This window comes from Cervus elaphus, chromosome 23 (assembly GCF_910594005.1).
Source record: "Cervus elaphus chromosome 23, mCerEla1.1, whole genome shotgun sequence".
NCBI classification, from domain to species: Eukaryota; Metazoa; Chordata; class Mammalia; order Artiodactyla; family Cervidae; genus Cervus; species Cervus elaphus.
Genome location: NC_057837.1, coordinates 37,619,337 through 37,641,100, shown reverse-complemented (window position 1 = coordinate 37,641,100; position 21,764 = coordinate 37,619,337).

Genomic DNA, 21,764 nt, shown 5'->3' with positions numbered 1-21,764 from the left:
AAATAAAATTAAAAACAGTTTTTTATAGTATGATATCCTTTAATAACTGTGTGTTTATGTGTGAGTGTGCGTGGTACGCTCATAAAAGTTGTATGAAAAGATATATGCATATATACGTGCTAAGTTGCTTCAGTCCTATCTGACTCTTTGTGACCTCGTGGACACTTTCACTTTCAGATATCTTTAGTTAAGGAATTTAGCGCTTTTCTGTATTTGGGAAGAAACAAGAGTCTGGGCTCACTGAAATCATTCCTTTCATATGCATCTCAGCTCTCAGCTATCTGGGGCCAGTACCCTGCATTTTTCCATAGAGCTCACGGCAGGGAGTGACTGTAGCCTAATGGCTGCTGGATTGCCGGTATTGTTCTCCTTCCTGGTTGCCCTGGGAACTCAGAAATTCACATTTGGAGGGCCTAAATCGCTGAAGACTGTGACATCCTTATTTATGGATATGGCAGGAAATACTCTATGTCTCATTGTCTGTGCAGAGGAGAAGCACGGTCCTCATTTGAGATCCGCATCTGGAAGGACATGCAAAGGTGATTCCAGAGAGAGATTGTCAGATGTGGGTTCTCACAAGCCCAATTCTGCTTAAGCCAGTCCCAGAGGGACTCTGTAGCCAGGAGTTGCAGGAGGAAAGGACAGTGTGAATCAGGAGTAGAGAAGGACCACCCCTGAAACCTGACAGGCCGAGTTGGGAAGTGGGAGATTTGACACTTAGTCACCAAGTTCAGATATTTCATTACTGTCAAAGGAGTGCTTCTGACTTCTAAGTTGAATCTGTGTGTCTTATTTAGTCAAAGTCCCTGGGATTTCCCAGGCAGGAATACAGAAGTAGGTAGCCATTCCCTTCTCCAGGGGATCTTCCTAATCCAGGGATCAAACCCGGGTCTTTGTGACCATAAAACTGCCTATTGCCTAATTCATTAGACCTCTCCAATCTTTACCAACAGAAAGGGAATCTACTTCAAGGGGGAATGGCAAAAAATATTAAATTATGTTTTGAGTATATCCCGTGAATGGTGCCTGTTCAATGGACTGGTCGCCTGCTTTTTGGTGGTTTCCAACTGAAAACACTATAGGTCTGCAGCAGATCTGGCGGTTCCCAACATTGTCAAGTGGTGTTGGTGGAGGGGATCACTATTTAAAGCCTCTCCTGTTTCAATTAAAAGACTCTAAAAGGCAAAGGTGGCACTTTAGAAAAAGCTGGAGGACATGGCATACCCCAGTTGGATATTCTTGGTGAAATGCAGTTTATGTGACTAGGATGAAAATAATGTTTCTTGTCAAAGAACAATTCAGAGACATTTGTTAGTTTATTTTGCAGGCAGATTGTTTACTCACATGAGAAGGAGCCACTTGGCAGACTGAGCCAAGGAACGAAGGCAAAAATAGGAATAAAAGACAGAAGGGAGAAAACGAGACTGTTTCAGTCTGGGAACATAAATTTTGTGTGCACTATTTTTGCATAAACTGATTATCTGGAAGCTAGCAGAGAGAGGTCCATCTGGGCAGATTGTTACTGAAGAAGCCAACTCCCGTCGTCAAAGATAACAAGTTCCATGGTTCAGGAATTCACCAGAAAGCCCTGGAGGTTGGGCTCGGGCCATCTTTCTGAAGTGTCTGACACGTTCCTTCCCTTAGGCCCTCTTTCTGGATCAGCCACACCTGTACCACGGGACCTGGTAGAATTCCTCCTCATGGCCAGCCTCCTCCAGAGCCCTCTGTACATTCTAAGAAGGCTCCGCGTGCTTGCATCAGCAAGGAAGTTAGAGGGGAAAACCAGAGATGTTCCTAAAGGCTAAATGTTTCTACATTAGAGAGAACTGAGAGCTTTTCCTCTCTCTAAAAGAGTGTATCTTGGCAGAGCAGAAGGGTAGGACGGGACAAAGGCCATGAGATCAGCTTGGATTGACTTCGGGAGAAAGCTTTGGGGAGGTTTATTTAAAAGGATGACTCTACAGTTTGGGGGCAGTTGCTGGAAGGTGGCTGTGGCAAATGAGTGTGGATTTAGGGGGCATTTTTACTGTACATAATGTGGTATATTTCCCCTGTGGTGTTTTCCAAGAGTTATGCAATAAAGACTTAAATTGCTTTTCAATTCTTTTGTAGTTCTTGTGAAAGCAATGCTGTGCTGAGAAAGGTAATGAAAAGAGCCAGGTTTATTCTAGTTATACATATTAAAGATTGGCTAAGGCTTCAGTAAAGACACTTTAAAAAAAAAAAATCCAGCATTCACCACTTTTTTGAGCTTACTATCCTATTTTTAGAAAATGTGATTTCATATGTAATTATTTGGAATACATTTTGGGAAATGTGATTCCTGGCTCACATTATCTCAAGATAGGTCAAGAATTAAAAAAAAAAAAAATCACTTTCCCCAATTTAATTTAACAGAGCCATATAGAGTTTAATGGGGAGGGACAACAGTCCTTGGTAGGACAACATCTCCCCAAATTTGTGTCCTTCCTGGATCCTTACAACATGAACTGATTTGGAAATAGGATCATTGCAGTTGTAATTAGTTAAGATGAGATCATACTGGAATAGGATGAGCCCTTAATCTATGATTTACATGTTACACGAGGAAAAAAAAACACAGAGACATACATTTGAGAGAACACCCTATAAGGGTGGAGGCAGAGAAGGCAATGATGCAGCTAGAACCCAGGAACAGCACGGATGCTCCAGCACCAGAGGCTAAGAAAAGGGCATGGAACACATTCTCCGCTTTAGTCTTCAGAAGGAGGAGGGCTCTTCGAGCCCTTCCTTCCTAGGATAGGCTTTCCTCCATAACCTGCTTTAGCGCCTCTCTGAGATATCTAGATAAGAGGTATTTGTGTATTCATGCATGTTCAGTCGTGTCCGACTCTTTGTGACCCCATGGACTGTAGCCTGCCAGGCTCCCCTCTCCATGTAATTTTCCAGGCAAGAATACTGGAGTGGGTTGCCATTTCTTCCTCCAGGGGAGCCTTCTAGACCCAGGGATGAACCAGAGTCTCTTTCTTCTCCTGCATTGGCCAGCAGAGTCTTTACCACTGCTCCCCCTCGAAGTCCCTTTTTGATGCAAATTTCCTGAGTGTGGTTTTGCAGATGTGAAAATCCCTCACCAAATGGAAGATGTTAACTACTTGATGACCAACAGCACACAGCTCCAGGCTTCCCAGAGCCTAAGGACTGATAATGTTCACCCCTGTGACTCTGTCCTGCTGCTTCACCTTCAGCCAATCAGAGGATGGTACACAAGCTGATCACAAACCCTATGACCCCACACCCAGCCTCACCTGGTTTTTAAAAGTGCTTTGCCAAAACGGGAGTTCAAGGCTTCTCACGGCTTGAACCACCTACCTGTCTGCTTCATGGCTCTGCAGTAAACCTTTCTCTGCTCCCAACACCATAGTTTCAGTTTGTCTGGCCTCACTGTGCATCAGGCAAACAAATGTTAACACTGACACCTTTTTTAAAAAAGTCTTTATTGAATTTGTAATAACACTGCTTTTGTTTTATGTTTTGTTTTTTGGCCATGAGGCATGTGAGATCTTAGCTCCCCAACCAGGGATTGAATTCTTCCCCCCTGCATTGGAAGGCGAAGTCCCAATCGACCAACTTCCTTGGACCACCAGGGAAGTGTCTTGGTTTCAGATTCTAGCCTCCAGGACTCGAAAGAGAAAAATTTCTGTTGTTTAAAGCCACACATTTTGTGGTAAGTTTTAAGACAGTCCTTGGAAACTGATATGATAGACAGGTCTCAAAATTAAAAGATACCTGACTATGCAAACTTAAAGATCCCTCAGCAATAGAAAGTAATGGACGCATATAAAAAACACAGATGAATCTGAGAATAGTTGTGAGTGAAAGAAGACAGATAAAAAAGAGTGCATACTGTGTGAGTCCATGGGTATAAAATCCTAACAATTTAAACAACCTACAGCAATAGAAAGCATGTGGTTTCCTGGGGACAGACCTGCTGGAGGGCACAGGTGAAGGGTTTACAAAATGCATGAAGAACACTTTGGGGTGATGGATATGGTTGCTCTCTTTTTTAACATTTTTAAAAAATTTATTTAATTTATATTTTTTGGCCACTCAGCATATGGGATCTTAGTTCCCCAAACAGGGATGGAACTCAGATACCCTTGCAGTGGAAGCCCCAAGGCAGGGACGTCTCTAGCAGGTCTCTTGACTGTTGTAGTGGTTTTAGCATGTGTATATAACACAACATCAAAACTGTCTACTCTAAATATGCCCAGTGTTTTGTGTATGATAATTATATCTTAATAAAGTTCTTTAAAATGAAACAAAGAAGGAATCCATTGCTTTAAAATAACCAAGGGAATGTTGTGCAAATTTACATGGAGAAATGATGGTGACACAAAAAGAGACGTTCACCGTTGGGCTTGTGGTCAAACTCATTCTCTCTGTCTGCTTCTGTCTCTGTCTCTCTCTCTTTCTCTCTGTCCCTGTCTCTCTCTCTCTCTATCACTATATTCTTGTCCTTAATTGAAAGTGGTAGAGCATACACATTCCTGAAACAACCCTAATTGTTTTCTTTGGACTAGTCTCCAGCAAATTAAGAAGAGGGAGCCGAGAATGCCATTTCAGCCCTAAAATAACACTATGGGAACTTTTCTTCTGAGACAATCTCAGCACTCAGCAAACCCACGCTCTTCATCCCTTGCCTGGGGATATTATCGCAGATATGTCATGCCCCTCCTGTTGATACCTTCATCTTCTCTCTCATTTTCCCTCCTGGCTTTAATTAAACATCACGCTGAAAAAGGTTACCAAGGCAAATTATGAGACGAGTTCTGCCATCTTCTACCCCATCCCTTAAGAGCCGGTCAGCCTGTCTTCCTCCCTCAAGGCTTGGTTCATTTCTCTTCCTTGTTGATTCCTCTCCCCACTTACTCTCCTTCACGCACGAAAGCTCTTCTCACAGGCTGGTTTCTCCCTCGGCCATTTTCTGTGTTAGTCTTGGCTCCTCAATGAGAACCCTATATCTTTCTACTTGGAAGCCCTCGTGTCTACTTCTAGATTCATCCCTATCCAGATACTAGGACATATTCCATCTCTAAAAGGCTCAACGAGAGCCCACATGCTTTCCTCTGAATCTTTCTTTTCATTTCCCTCTCGGCCCTGGATGTGTCACTGTCTGCTTGGAATTCTAATATGTACACCTGTAGCTGATGGCTCCCACATCTCTGTGACGGGGGACTTTCAACAGAGCTTCTCTGGCTCAGCACATATCCCAGGAGGACCGCGGCACACGAGTGATGGGAGAGGGTGTACCAACACCTTAGCCCTTTGCCTCTCAGGTGCAACAACATTGAGGTGTGTTCCACACCGTGTCCTCACACTTGCCCATGGTGGGAAGTTCCAAGGGCCTGTTACAAAGCTGCCTGAACAGCACACCTCTGTAGACTGCCTTCCCATCCCTGGATGAAGCCCCCACCTCCCGGCTCTAGCATCGAAGGACACTTCCAGGTAAACTGTGCGTGTGTGCTGAATCTCTTCAGGTGTGTCTGACTCTTTGCGACCCTATGGACCATAGATTGCCAGGCTCCTCTGTCCGTGGAATTCTCCAGGCAAGAATACTGGTGGGGGTTGCCATTTCCTTCTCCAGGTAGGCTGTTTGCCTTCAAATCCTCATCTCGGCTTCTGCTTCTAGGAAGCCCACCAGAGATTAAGACCTTGCCTTAGAGCCCACAGGGTACCTGATTTGCTGACCACCCCCCAACTCTTCACAGAGCCCCAGTTCTTATGGCTGGATCCCCACTTGCATCCCCACCTCTCGCCATGTGCTGGCTCCCTGAAGTCTGATTTCTTGTTTTCCTTCCCATCACATGCAGCTTGGAAGAGTGGACCACTGTTTCTCATGGATCAACGAGACCACCAGAGAAGGAGGTCTGCAGGTGGCTGAAGGTGTGAGGAGGCCTCAGCAGGAATGTGCTGGATTAACCTTGCTGAAGCAACCGAAGCCGAGAGCCAAGAGACGAGTGCATCTGACCATGTTGGTAGAGATGGACTTTCTCTGCTCAAGAGGACTGTAGGGGAGAGAAGGCCTGAAGAGACTCTGGAGAAGACTTGAGTGGGTCCTCGAACCATCAACCCGGCCAGTGAGTGAGAGACCCACAACCCAGTGAGAACCACTCTGCCTTCTTTTCTTGACTTTCCTCACTCCAGGTCTTGGACCCTGTAGTGCAGGAGTGGAGAAGGGGGCTGGAGGCAGGGGAAGAACAAGACTACCACCTCTTTCTCCATCGCAAGGCTCCTAACTCAAGGGAGAATTTTACTGTCGCTTGAAGTGTCAACTTGATCTCCGAACTATGAGACCAAAACTGTGTTAGGTCCACCCCTTTATCTCACTGTAGTTAGCAAAATAAAGGTCCCCCTGTGAAGATCTCACACCTTAATGCCTGGAGCCTATGGATATAGATCACCTAGCGTGGATGGGAGAAGCGACGTTGCAATGTGATTAAGGTTACGCAGCTTGAGATGGAGAGAGAAGCCTGGACTATCCGAGGGTACAATTTAATCCCATAAATTCTTAAAAGCAGAGAACTATTCCTGGCTGGGAAGAGAAATGTGATGGAAGAAGGAGGAGAGATTTGAAGCACAAAGGCAACTTGACCCCCCCACTGCTGTTTGTGAAGGAGCAGGAAAGAAGTTGTGTGCCAGGTCATGTGGTGGCCTCTAGAAGCCAGGAAGAGCTCTCAGCTGACCAGAAGCAAGGAATCCTGGTCTTACAGCCCAAAGGAATGAATTCTGCTGACAGCCAAATGAACAAGGAGATGAAAGCTCCACTGGAGCCACCAGGAAAAAACACAGCCCTGCCGACACCTTGATTCAAGCCCAGTGAACCATGTTGGACTTCTGACTTAAAGAACTTTAAGGAAATAAATTTGTTTTCTCTGTGCCTCTGTTTGCAGTTATCTGCTATGGACGCAATGGAAAAATAAATACACCGATGGTGGAGATTTTCTCCATGCTTGTGAGTCCTCCGAGAGGAGAAAGCGAACCTTTGCTAGTGGCTCCCTGCAGGTTGTTAATATAGGGAGACTAATACTTTGCCAAATCCCATATGATATTTCTGCTTATCAGAGAAAAGAGGGAGAGAACTTGGGTGCATTGATTTGAAGCAAGTGGATCTGTTCTCAGTATTCCTTGCAACTGCACAACGTCAGGACATGCACCTGGCTCTTCATCTTTTCCCACTCTCCTCCTCTGCTTAAGGCTTTGACCCCCTAGAAGCTACATGTATATCCAGACTGTTGTTCAGGAAAGGATTTTGAAAGTTCCAATCGATAAAAACAGTATTCATTTAGTTTTTACCCTGCTCTTAACTTTACCCTCTAATTGGACAGGAAAATCCATTTCATTATTGAATTCTGTCATCTCAGCTAGTGCACTGCCTTGTTCCCCAGCCCCCACTTTTCCCCCAGAATTTCAAACCAGTGATTTTCCAGGCATCAAATCAGAGTGGAGAGACCTAATTAACTGATGGGACTGTGGTCACCTGTGCTGGGCTTGACAATGTGTGTAATTCCTGGTACATATACTCATTAAAAACACTTCCTGCCTACACTTGAGATTAAGGACATCAGAAGAAAACCAACTGCCTAACTGTATGCTTATTAGACCTTGCAATTTTGTTGACACATATTATATTGGTTTTGGAATCAGAAAAAAATTCATAGGCTTTCATTTATTTTTAAAAGTACATTCCAAACAAACTCATCCAGAGATATGTAGGTGTTTCTATTTCAGATGCTGTCAATGTTTTAAAATGGCTTTACTTCTCCCAAGGATGGCATTATTCAGAGTGCAAGCTTTGGTGCTTGCTGCTGTGTAAAGATTCTCCAGTCTGTGCTTCCTCCCCCTTTTCTCAATCATTCAGTTACCAAGAAATGAGAGTTAAACAGCCCCACAACCAAGATTATGCTAGCAAGATTTTACTCAAAATCCTTTAAGCTAGGCTTTAGCAGTACATGCAATGAGAACTTTCAGGTGTATAAGCTGGTTTCAAAGAGGCAGAGGAACCAGAGATCAAACTGTCAACATTTGTTGAATCATGGGAAAAGAAAGAAAAACATCTACTTCCTCTTAATTGACTACGGTAGAGCCTTTGACTGTGTTGATCACAACAAACTGTGGGAAATGGTAATACTACCTTACCTGTCTCCTGAGAAACCTGTGTGTGGGTCAAGAAGCAACAGTTAGAACTGGACATGGAACAATTGATTGGTTCAAAATTGAGAAAGGAGTATGACAAGGCTGTATATTGTCACCCTGTTTTAACTTCTATGCAGAGTACATCATGAGACATACTGGGCTGGATGAGTCACAAGCTGGAATCAAGATTGCTGGGAAAAATATCAATAACCTCAGATATGCAGATGATATCACTCTAATGGCAAAAGTGAAAAGGAACTAAAGAGCCTCTTGATAAGGTTGAAAGAGGAGAGTAAAAAAGCTGGCTTGAAATTCAACATTAAAAAAAAAACTAAGATCATGGCATCTGGTCCCATCACTTCATGGCAAATAGAAGGGGAAAATGTGGAAGCGATGACAGATTTTATTTTCTTGGGCTCCAAAATCACTGTGGATAGTGACTGCAGCCATGAAATTAAAAGATACTTGCTCCTTGGAAGGAAAACTATGACAAATCTAAACAGGGTATTAAAAAGCAGAGGCAACACTTTGCCAACAAAGGTTTATACAGTCAAAGCTATGCTGGCAGTTCAGATGGTAAAGAATCTGCTTGCAATGCTGGAGACCTGGGTTTGATCCCTCAGTTGGGAAGATCCTATGGAGGAGTTATGGCAACCCACTCCAACATTCTTTCCTGGAGAATCCCCATAGACAGAGGAGCCTGGTGGACTACAGTCCATGGGGTCACTAAGAGTTGGAAACAACAGAGTGACTAAGCACAGCACAGTCAAAGCTATGGTTTTTCCAGTAGTCATGGATGAGTTGGACATGTGAGAGTTGGACAGTAAAGAAGGCTGAGCACCGAAGAATCGATGCTTTTTAACTGTTGTGTTGGAGAAGACTCATGAAAAACCCTTGGACTGCAAGGAGATCAAACCAGTCAATCCTAAAGGAAATCAGTCCTGAATATTCATTGGAAGGACTATTGCTGAAGCTGAAGCTCCGAAACTTTGACCACCTGATTCGAAGAGCTGACTCTCTGGAAAAACCCTGGGCAGAGTTCTAGCAATCTTATTGCTGGGAAAGACTGAGGGCAGGAGGAGGAAGGATTGACTGAGGATGAGACAGTTGGATAACATCACCGACTCAGTGGATATGAATTTCAGCAAACTCCAGGAGATAGTTGAGGACAAAAGAGCCTGGCATACTGTAGTCCATGAGGCTGCAGAGTCAAACATAACTAAGTGACTGAACAACAACCAAGGTAGATTTGCCAATGTCTTTCAGTCTTCTGAAAAAGTGTGTTTATTTTGGAGCTTTGTTATTATTATCACACAAATTTAGAATTTGTAGTATTTTTTGTGAATTGCAAACTTTACCAATTTTTAGTGACCAGTCTGGCTTTGTCCAGAAAGTCTATTTTGCTTAATATTAATATACACTAACTCTCTTTTAGTTAGGAGTTGCATAATATCTCATCATTTGTTTCAGGTGTGTTCATACATACCATTTGCTTGACATTTTAAAAGATCAAATAATTTCTATCTTTTAACAGACTGTAAATTTTTGCTGTATAACTAAATTTACATTGATTGTGATTACAGGTATATTTGAATTCTCTTTTATTATTTTATATTTTGTTTCACCTTTCTATGCATTTTTTCTTGTTTTACTTTACTTGTTACTTGGTTTACTGTCTTTTGTATCATGTGTGTGTTTTTCTAATTTATTCTTCCCTCTCTTGGTTGGGAGATTGTATATCTTATTTATATATGCTATTTGCCCTGGATATTTCCATGCTTACATTTTAAATTGTTACTGAAGGATAATTTACATGTAGAAAATGTACTCAGCATAAGTACACAGCTTCCGGGATGTTCACAATACAAACACACTTATGTAACTAGCATCTAGATCTAGAAACAGAGTGCATGCCCAGAAACCCTCTGCATACAGCCTAGACAATCAAACACATTTACCTAAGCCAAACAAGTCCTAAAATTCAGGAAATCTTTATGCTTCTTTTAAAAATAAGATTTTACTTTAGGATATTTTAACTCCAACCAGCACTTCCTGATTTCTGTACTGTTGTTGTCAATCATTTTAGTTCAACTTTATTTTTTAACACCATTAATTTACCATGATGTGTTTCATTTTCTTTACTTACCCTTCTCTTTTGCAACTTAGATTTTCCAAGCATGACTTTTTTCTTTTTGAATTTTGGGTTTTGAAGTTTCTGTGGTTCGAGTCTATTGGTAGAAAGTCTCTATTTGTCTGAAAATGGCTTTACTTAATCTTTCACTTTTCAAATTTATCTTTACTGGCTGTGCAGTTTTATGCTGATAGTAATTTTTTTTTTCCCTAGTGCTTTGAGAACTTTATTCTACAGTCCTATGCTTTCTATTGTCATTGACACAACAGCTCTATTTCTATTTGTCATATATTATATCTTTTCTTTAAATTAATGGAAATGTCTTACTCGTTATTTCTCCAGATACTGTCTCAGTTTTTTGTGTTTTTTTCCTGGAAACTTGATCACACGTGTTAATGTGTTAAATTTCTTTCTTTCTCTCCTCCATTGTATTGTCAGTGAGCTGCATTTTTCTGCACATCTCTGGGTGCTGTCTCAGAGCCATTTTCCATTCATGAACTCTCATCTCTGGTGTGTCTAATCTACTGTTTTCCCCATCCACTGAATTTCTCACTTTAATTACAACAGTGTTCTGAAGAAGTTTCATTTGGTTCTTTTTCAAATATACTTAGTCAGTTTTGAGTGTCTATTATTTAGTTCATCATCATAGTTCTCTCTTTTTTTTAAAAAAAGAAATTTTTATTTGGCTGCCCTTAGCTGCAGCATGCAGAATCTAGTTCCCTGGGAATTGGAGCCACATCCCCTGCACTGGGAGCTCAGAGTCTTAACCACTGTACCACCAGGGACATCCCTCTAATACTCTTCTATCTGTACATTTACCATAGATTTTATATCTGCTAATCCTAATGTCTGCTCTCATTGCCCATCTGATGATCTCATTTGCTGTTTTACCTGACTGTCACTCAAGGTACCTTATCTCCTGTGTCCGGTGATATTTAATTATGAGCTAATTTCTTTGGAACTTCATCTCTGGGAATGCTTTGGAATTGAGTCAAGGCAATAGTCCTCCAAATATGATGTGCCTTTGTTTCTGCCAGTTCTTGGAGTACGATCAACTCAGGATACAATCAGAGTTTAGGTTATTTCAGGACACTTGGGTTATATCAAGTTTTCCCCCCAGCTTGGTGGTGGTGGCTTATGGTTACAGATTTTTAAATTTCTTTTAAAAATTACTGTTATCACTAATGTTTCTCCCATTGCCAAAGCCAGACATGAATGGATGGCCACCTTCTCTCCCACTAGCAGGGTGTTTTCTCCTAGTCTATATCCGAGAGCATTGCCTTCAAAAGGTCTCAGCCCTTTGTATGGCTTTTTGATTGGGTTTCCCACCCAGTTTGAGCCTAAGTTTTGTCTCTTGCTCTCTATTACATGCTTCATTAAAATTCAAGATTTAGAGCACCTGAGATCAGTGATAACTACAGAGAAAATGTTAATATTAGCATTGCTTACTTCTATGGATTTGGCTTTTCTTTATTTCTACTTTTCAAAGAATTCCCTTATTTCTTTGCCAGCTAACTTATTCATGAGTTTAATTTCTTTTTTTGCTTTCTTTTTTTAAAATCCAGTATTGTAATTAGAATTTCTCCTCCTGATATTTTGTTATACACTGCTGCTGCATTTGTAACTGTGTGTACAATCATCAGATTATCTCTTTTGGCCAACTGGAGTGTGATGCAGCTAAAGAACTCTAGGGAACTGTAGAACAGGTCTAAGTTTATCATATGTGAAGGATTAGAAAGCTGAAATCCTTAGGGACCAGCTCCCAATACATCATGGATTGAAGACAATTCCAAAGACATGGACTCTAGCACCTCGGGCTTGCTCTGTTCACAGACAGAAAGAGAGCCTTCAGGCAGAACATCCCTGATTCTTGCTCTCAGCATGTGGAGGTAAGAGCTGAGAGGTTATAGAAGGGCTTCTCACAGTGTCTGCCATAGGACATTGGGTGACATGAAGATTAAGGCAAACCTAAACCTTGAAGCTTTGAGTTTTGGGCTTTGGGTTTCTTGCCCTCAGCAATTCAAGAACATATAGGATATATATATTATATATATATATATATTTTTTTTTTAAGTGAACAGAATAGACTTAAAGATTAGTGATGCTCTGAAGGGCTGGCTGAACCATCTGATGGTATGATCTTCCAGCGGAAAGTAGGAATGTGTGAAGACATGGAATTTCTGTGCTATGAGAAGGATGACATAAAGGGAAGAGACAAAGCCATGGCACCTGGTGAAGGATGGTGGCAGCCTGGGATCATTTTGCAGAGCTGATAGTAACTGGATGTACACAGTGGGACACTTTCTTGTAATGAGAGACTTACGGTTTTACTGTTTAAAACTCAGAGCCTGCTTGGAAGATGTGTGTGACTAGGCACCAGGGACCACTCTGCTCACCCCCAGGATATAACCAGGTGGAAAGTCCAGGCTCCCTTGCTTTGGTTGCTCAGTCTTTATTTGTAAGAGAGATTCTCTGCATGAATCACTGATGTCCAGTCAGCAGCAGCAATTGTGTTAGCAGCTTGCCACAGTGCCCTCCTTCTATTTCCGACCTGGTTGTTTGATTGAAGTCCTGTGAGCTGGTTTAAGACTCACGTCAAAGGGTGTGTTTATAAAACACAAGTGTTGGCCTGAGAATCAAAGTCATGTCCTAACACAGAAGTTACCTTTTCTAGCCTTAAATACTGTTGAATATGCCCAATCTTATTGATGAGAAAAACAGTCATCTGTAGGGTGTCAAAAAGCAGACTGGAGTGTAAACAACCTAGTGACATGAGAAGCACAGCTCATTTGTTGCTAATTGATGTAGATTTGCCGAAACTTGGACCTAAATTGCTGTTGGTTCAAGGATGTCAATATCCATGGTACCCAACATTCTACAGTCAAATGCTCTACTCCTGAGCTACACCCCACTCAAGGCACCCAAAATTCTGAATGGCAAAAGAATCTCTTGAACACTCTTGAGATAACCAATATATTTCTCATCTTAAAAAAAATTATCTTCTTACACAAATGGTGACACACTCTACATATTATCTTTTTTTGTTTTTCTCACTTATCATTAATTCTTGACTTTTGACCCAAATTAGTACACAAGAAGGGCTCCTCATTCTTCTTTGTGGCTCTGTGATTTTCTATTCTATGGAGAAGACACCAGTCCCTTATTTATGGGTACTTAAGATGCCCCCAGCTTTGCTTAATTAGAAACTGTGATGTCATCATTAAGTTCAAGCACATGCCATTTTATGCTTGGGAAGATAAATATGAATGATATTTCCTAGAGTTACAACCCCATGGATTGTAGCTTGCCAGGCTCCTCTGTCCATGGAGTTTTCCAGGCAAGAAGGCTAAGGTGGATAGCCATTTCCTTCTCCAGGGAATCTTCCCAATCCAGGGATCAAACCCAGGTCTCCCACATTGCAGTTGGATTCTCTAGTGTCTGAGCCACCAAGGAAGCCCTAGAATACTGGAGTGGGCAGCCTATCCTTTCTCCAGCAGATCTTCCAGATCCAGGAATTGAACTGGAGTCTCCTGCATTGCAGATAGATTCTTTACCAGCTGAGCTACCAGGGAGGCCCTACAGTTAGGAAGATGTTGATGAATTGAAGGATGTTTGTATCAGGATTTTAATAGATTTTGCCAAATTTCTCTCTGTTGAAGCTGTATCGCTGATTTCCCGTCTCAGCTGCAATACATCAGAGAGCTGATTTCGAAAATTTGGTGTGCTTTCCATTAAAATGTGTCCTCAGATTTGTTGACCTTTTCCACTTTAACAGGAGAAAGAGGGTAATTACAAATTTAATATGCTTTTCTCTTCCTGTGCACAACACTGAGGATTCTTCTTGATGTCTTAAGAGCTGTGGGCTGTGGCTTTCTATTCCTTAGACTGTGATGAGGGTGGTTTTCCACTTTGTGGATCCCAGGAACTCACTAGAATTGTATCTGAAACAAATTGAGGCTGACTTAGACAGAAGATATTGAGGATAGACCTGATTTGAGAGTCAAGCTTATTTGTGTATGTAAAAGCCACAAGGGGAGAAACTATGCTGAAAAGATGGTGCTATAAATGCATATTTAATTACATGGAACATATATTTACAATATAGTATTAAAGGAAACAAAACAAGTTAAAATATACATTAGTGTGATCCCTCTGTTTTAAAAATATGTGCTTGTAAAAAGATGATTATAAGGATACATATGAAAAATTAACCATGATTATTTCTGAGTGGAAGGACTATTGTAGTCTAATTTGTGCTTTGTTGTATTTTTGAATTGTCAATTATTAATTGCTGCCTTAAATAATTAAATATAATATTATATTCAAATACCTTCTGCCTCATTGACAGTCATACAAAGTACACAAAATGATAAGAAAAGCACAAGACCAGGAGTCTGGAAACTCAATTTTTCATCCCAGTTCTGCCATTAATGTGCTCTGAGATGTGGAGCTTACAGTTTAAATTTTCTGTGCCTCAATTTCATAATTTGTAAAGTGCAAGAACTGGATAAATTTATCTTTTTAAATTTTTATTCTAAAATCATCTCATATATTGAAACAACTGGATACTTTTAAACTAATGCTTCTCTAGTATTTTACAGATGTGTGTTTAAACTTTGAATAGCTTCACTTCATAAAGTCAAGGTAATTCCATGAGCACCTGTGTTCTTACGTGAATGTGTTGTCTGTGAACCTCATCTGTGTGTGATGCAGAGCAAGTCTTCACACAGAGTAATTCTTCTCTCAAGGCTTCTTGAAAGAGGTTGCCTTGGAAACAAGAAATCAGACCCACCTACTTCATCTTAGGGGTCAGAACAAGGTTCTCCATGTAATCATCATTTCCACTCTTTAGGTACAAACTGTGAACCAACTTCTATGAGGATATTCAAATATTAGTAACAAGTATTTTTGTTCTCAAAGACTCAGTGTTTTGAATTATTCTCTTATCATTTCATAGGAGCAGGCTTACTCACAAAATCAGAGTGCAAGAAAGTCTTTGTGGACATAGGTACCACTCTTAGGCATCCTTTTAGTTCCTAAAACAGCATGAGGTGTGTCAGTGAGCTTTTGCTGTGTAACAAACTCTCCAAATGTGCTGGACTAAAACAAAACCCATTTATTTAGCTCGTGATTCTGTAGGTTGGAAATTCAGAATAGGCTTAGGCAAAAGTACATTCTGGTCTCAGAGGAGCTTGTCTCATGTGTCTGCAATCAACAGCTAAATTGGCTGGGGTCTGAGTGGTCTAGAGTCCTCATCTGAAATGGCCCTTTTCTGTTCTATCCAGACTCTCGTTATTCAGCAAGCTAACATGGGGTTACTTGCATTACCATTGCAAACTTCCAAAAGTGCCAAGAGAGCGTGCCCTCATGTGCAAGCATTTTTCAGTCTCCTGCAGTATGCCTGCTAATGCTCCACTGGCCAAAGTAAGTCACTTGGCCAAGCCCAAAGTCAGTGTGGAAGGGGACACCCATGGCCATGGGTAAAGTGAAAGTGAAGTCACTCAGTCGTGTCTGACTCTTTGCGACCCTGTGGACTGTAGCCTACCAGGCTCCTCCGTCCATGGGAGTCTCCAGGCAAGAATACTGGAGTGCGTTGCCATTTCCTTTTCCAGGGGATCTTCCCAACCCAGGGATTGAACCCAGGGATCAAACCCAGGTCTCCCGCATTGGAGGCAGACACTTTAACCTCTGAGCCACCAGGGAAGCCCATGGCAAGGGAGCTGTTATTGCAGCAATTCACCATGCAGAATGCCTGATACTAGATCACTGATAAATGGTAGACCAACAGGGCCATAGGGTTAATTCAGGGCATGTGGGCAGAGTGGTAGGAAGCATGCATTTATAGGGTGCAGAAAAGGAACACAGCGAAGCACTCATCAGGCTCATCTCACCCAAAGGATGCTGCTCTCTTGAGACGACCATTTGTCCCAGTGTAAGCCTGTTGTCCTGGTGGAAACAGTGAGAGCCCTCTCTGATCGCTCTCCCTTCTTAGCACCTTGGACAGTTCTCATCCAGGCCTGTAGCTGGAAGCATCTGAGAGCACTGATATTTCTCCCTTGGTTTCTACCCATTAACCTCACTGATCAACAGCAACTAACATTAACTATTCGGGGTGCATTTCGAGGACTCTCAGGTGGTGCTAGTGGTAAAGAGCCTGCCTACCAATGAAAGAACCACAGAAGACACCAGTTTGATCCCTGGGTTGGGAAGATCCCCCTGAGGAGAGCATGGAAACCCACTCCAGTATTCTTGCCTGGAGAATCCCCATGGACAGAGGAGCCTGGTGGGCTACAGTCCATGCGGCTGCAAAGAGTCAGACCCAACTGAAATGACATAGTATGCACGCAGACCTGAGAGGCAGTAGAGATTAGATAGTGTCCTACAGTGACTTTATAGATAAGGAAGCTGTGAGACTAATAACTAAGCTTCTGAATCCAGGGGTCTTTTCCTGCCAGCACTTCCACTAAGCAGATTTCAACCCTGAGCACTCCCTTGTGTGTGACTCCTGCCTTCCTTTCTCACAGTAATCAAGGGTTGCTGCAATACCACACACAGCCTCTCCTTTTTTTCCCTTTTAAACCAGGAGCACACTGTGTTCACCATATAGCCTCCCACTCGCTTCACGGAATTGACAAGGGAAAACAGTGCTGGGGGACCGAAGCACAACACAGGCAAGTCACTTGAACAGGGGTGACGTCTGGGACAAGCCTGCACTGGGAACCTTCCTGCCCCCCTGATAGGTTTTCTGCTCAAGTGTCTGGAGGCTCAAGGTCCAGAGATGGCAGCACTGGTCTGGGGAGACCCAGCCAGGCTTCCACCCGCATAGGGCAGCCCCGATGAATCAGTCAAGAGAATGTTATCAGTGAGACACTGACAGGCTGTGCTGAATGGCTTCTCATCAACAATCCCGGGATCCCCTCTCAGGGCCTGGAGAAAACAAAGCCAGGAGAATCAGGTTCTATTCAAAGCACTGAGTGGGCGTCAAAGGCAGCATCAATCCAGTCAACTGGAAATCCAATTTAAATAAAAACAGAATTGAAACAGTAACATTGAAACTTATACATTACCGTATGTAAGATAGATAGCCCGTAGGAATTTGCTATGTGATGCAGGGAGCTCAAACCTGGTGCTCTGTGACAACCTAGAAGGGGGTGGGATGGGATGGGAGATGGGAGGGAGGTTTAAGAGGGAGGGGACATGTGTATACCTATGGCTGATTCATGTTGATGTATGGCAGAAACTAACACAATATTGTAAAGCAATTATCCTCCATTTAAAACAAAAACAAGACAAACATAAAAAATCCAGAATTTTATGCCACCAGTAAGCCTGCCTTGGCAACACAGGTCCCCCACTCCACTCCCTCCTTCATAGAGATCATCTTATTTCCTCCATTAAAGAGAACTGCAGCATGATGACTATTTCAGTGCTTGTAAATAACACAAATAAATCAATAAATGCAGCAATCGCTTGCTTAACCTTGGGTTTGGAGGGGACCTGGAAGAGCCTCTTTGCAGTCTGTTCATCTCTCAAGACTTCTGCCAACATCCCCCTAGAAGGCAGCTGCCAGCCCCATCCCTGAGAACTGGCTGACCTTGGGTATAAGAGTTAGAGATGGTCAGCTGGATCCCTGTTCAGCCCCTCATATTATACTGGAAGAAACACAGAATCAGAAGATTTATGAGACCTACCCAAGTTCCATTATTTTGCTATCTCATCATTTTCTGCCTCTACCAGAGAATGGTTGAGAGGAGAGATGACTATGAGGTTAGTTGAGTAAAACAGGTAATTCCTGAGTGCCCATAACATACTCACTGCTGGGAAAGGTCCTGGGAAAAGAGGAAAGGTCCCAGGAAACTGGGTCTCTGGGCTCCTGCCACAGCATCATCTCTAGTCACGATGACATGACCCTTTCCTCCTGTCTGTTCTTGCCAACAAAAGGGTCTGTGGTCTGCTCTTAGCCCCCATCTGACAGCCTGGCACCTACCCAGTCATCAAACCTCAACTTTCTCTGTCCAGCCTTCCCGCCTCTATATTACTGTTTGCTCAGGTTGTCCTCCACTCTGCTGCCTGAATGAGACCCCCATAAACCTTAGGGGCTGTGTCCCTCCCCTGACGAGCACTTCCACAGCTATTTAATTCAAACTCCTGTTTGATTGTGAATTCTTGATGTGGATTATGCCTACCTGCCTACCTGTTTTTATTTAATTTTTTTATTGGAGTATGATTGTTTTATAGTGTTGTGTTAGTTTCTGCTGTCCAACATGGTGAATCAGCCATAGTTGTTGCTGCTCAGTCACTAAGTCGTGTACAACTCTTTGTGGCCCCATGGACGGCAGCACCCCAGGCTCCTCTGTCCTTCACTATCTCCCAGAGTTTGCTCAAATTCATGTCTATTCATGCTATCTAACTAGCTCATCCTCTGTTGTCCCCTTCTCCTTTTGCCTTTTGTTTTTCCTAGCATCAGAGTCTTTTCCATTGAGTCAGCTTTTTGCATCAAGTGGCCAAAATATTGGAGCTTCAGCCTCAGCACCAGTCCATCCAATGAATATACAGGATTGATTTCCTTTGGGGATCAGCCACTTGTATACCTACATCTCCTCCCTCTTGATCGTCCCTCCTTCATCCCACTGATGAGCCTCTAGGTCATCACAGAGCACCAAGCTGAGCTCCCTATATTATACAGCAGCTTTGCCACTAGCTATCTGTTTTACGCATGGTGGTGTATATATGTCAGTGCTAAGTCCCCAGGTCATCCCACCCTCCCCTTCCCCCTGCAGTTCTTGCCCCCCTGTATCTTTTAGAGTTGAGCCATAATAAATGAGTTCCCAGCAACGGGGCTCCATTTCCTGGTCCCACCCTTTGTGTTGCTGATGCTTTGGTTGGAAATCTCTCTCCATCTACCTACCTGTGGCATCTGTCCAACCTCACAGAAGGGTGTCTTATCCCCTGGAGTCAAGGTCAGGCAAGGCCAAGAGGCCAAACCTGGGATGGGAAGCCAACCAAGAAGAGGGGTGAGGCATACAGTGGAAGAGAGTGTGCAGTGGTCTTGGTCTGTCTTTGGGTTACAGCACAGTGGGGTTGTGAGTGCTGTCAGGCCACCAGCAGGACTTTGATGGGTGAAATGCTCGTTTGGTCATTCATGGATCCTCTCTCGTCTCCTCTCTTATGGTGTGTCAGCACTCTTCACAGGCCATTCAAGGCATTGGGTTTCATAGAATTGACAACTCTGTGTGTGTGTGTTTATGTGCATGCGTGCACACACATGTGTGCGTGCACTGAATTCCGTAGCTTGACAACCTAGATTTCTCAACTAGCATAAAATCCCTTGAAACATCCTGGCTTCAAAGAACACCGTGTAACTATTTTCTACAGGGCTTTCTTTGACAGTGCTTATCATCAGGTGCTTTAAACGGCTGTTTTCCAGTCTCCTGGGTACCTTCTTACACAGAGAAGAGCCGAAAGGTAATTAAAGTAGATTCCTCTACATGAGTAAAGAGAAAGATTCTTCCGCTCTGTGAGGTGGGTTTCTAGCTTCCAGTTCTCTTCAGGGGATGTTCAATGACATCGCAGGTTAAGTCAATTCAAGAAATGTGATGATTCTGTATTATGAGCAGAGCTGAGCCGTTTCTGTAATTACCTTCTGCGGTCATTGGGGGCTCAGGAATGGAAAGACATATCTCTTCAGCAACTGCAATTATAAAATAAATCAGCATGTGTGTAAATTAAATGCTAACTGGGTCTTATTATTAGTTCCAGAGCTAGTTTCTTCCCTGGTGCTATCATTTCACAGGAAAGCATGCAGTGTGGCAAATGGTAGGCTGCCCCAAATTCTCCTTCTGGAGTCTAGTGGGAAGAGAGATTTCTCTCCCAGAGGATGTAGTAGCCAGGCTGACTGTTTTCATGCTCCTAGACGATTTGGGGAAAATGTACTGACTTCAGAGCTCACACCTTCCTAACCCTGAGGTCTTGCTTCTTAGTAGTACTGACAGAAAAGATGTTTTTATTTTTTATTTATTTATTTTTGAATAAATAGCTTTATTAGGTCTCTTTCTGAAAAATTCCTGAGATATACTCTGTCATTAGCTTTTTTAAAAAATTGATCATCTGATGATGTTAAAGCTTTAGGAAGCTTTAGATTGTCTCCTAAAACTGAGTAAGGACCAGCTTTAGGGAGGAAATGACAATATTTATGAAGGCCAACAAAGTATGAAAAAAAAAAAGGGGGGCTGCTGTCTTAAGACTGACTGCCCTCGGAAGCAGACCCCGAGATAGACGTTCTCATGCAAGTGTTTTATTAAAGAATTGATCCAAGGAGAACCCAGGAAGGGAAGACAGGAAGTCTGAAGTTGAGCCAGTGGCTTCATATTCCTACACCCTCAGGGTCACCCTGGGAGGCAAATTCCAAGGCACTCCTAGCTCCCAGTGCCGGCAGGCCTCTGCTAAAGCAGGGCAGTGTGGCTCTAGTAGCCCAGGGGCACCTTTGAACAGGCAGCACAGGGCAGGCCACTGAGAGCCAGGGCAGGGGCTCCCCAAACTGGTTAAAGGGGGCCTGAGGGAAACTCCGCACATGTTATTTGTGAGGTTAATTTAACGTGTCAGCTCAACTGGGCTATGGGTTACCCAGATCTTTGGTTAGACATTTTTCTGCATGTTTCTTGATGAGATTAATAGTTAAGTCATTAGATTGAGGGAAGCAGATTGCCCTCCTTGGTGTGGTGGGCCTTAACCCACCACATGGGATAAGGCATGAGTAGTTGAAGGCATGAAAAGAACAAAAAACTGGACCCTCCCATGGGTATGAGAGGATTTTTCCTGCCTTCAGACTCAGACTGCAAATATTGGCTTTTCCTGAATTTCAAGCCTGCTGGCCTTTGGACTAGAACTACACTGTCACCTCTCCTGGGTCTCCAGCATGGTGACTCACCCTTCAGATCTTGGGGCTTACCTGTCTTCACAATCACTGAAGCCAATTTCTTGTAATAAACATCTCTCATCTCGTACTTCCCTAATCCCACCTCTTGGCTTTTCAATCTGAGCCAACCGAAAATTTAGACTTGCCTGGTGGCTCAGACAGTAAAGCGTCTGCCTGCAATGTGGGAGACCTAGGTTCTATCCCTGGGTTGGGAAGATTCCCCTGGAGAAGGAAATGGCAACCCACTCTAGTACTCTTGCCTGGAAAATTCCATGGATGGAGGAGCCTGGTAGGTCCATGGGATCACAAAGAGTTGGACACGACTGAGCAACTTCACTGGCTCACTGGAGACAAGAGAGCCTGGGAGAAACACTTTTGAGGCAGTAGGAGAGCAGGAGGCCAACTGTGAGCATTAATTTTGAGGTGCCTACTCTTTATCCAAGAGTAGAAATCAAGTCAGCAATATGATTTGGACTGCAGGGTGATGTCCAGGCTAGAGGTAAAGCGTTGTTACAGTCTGCAGAATAAAATTTTTCTTGAAGCACA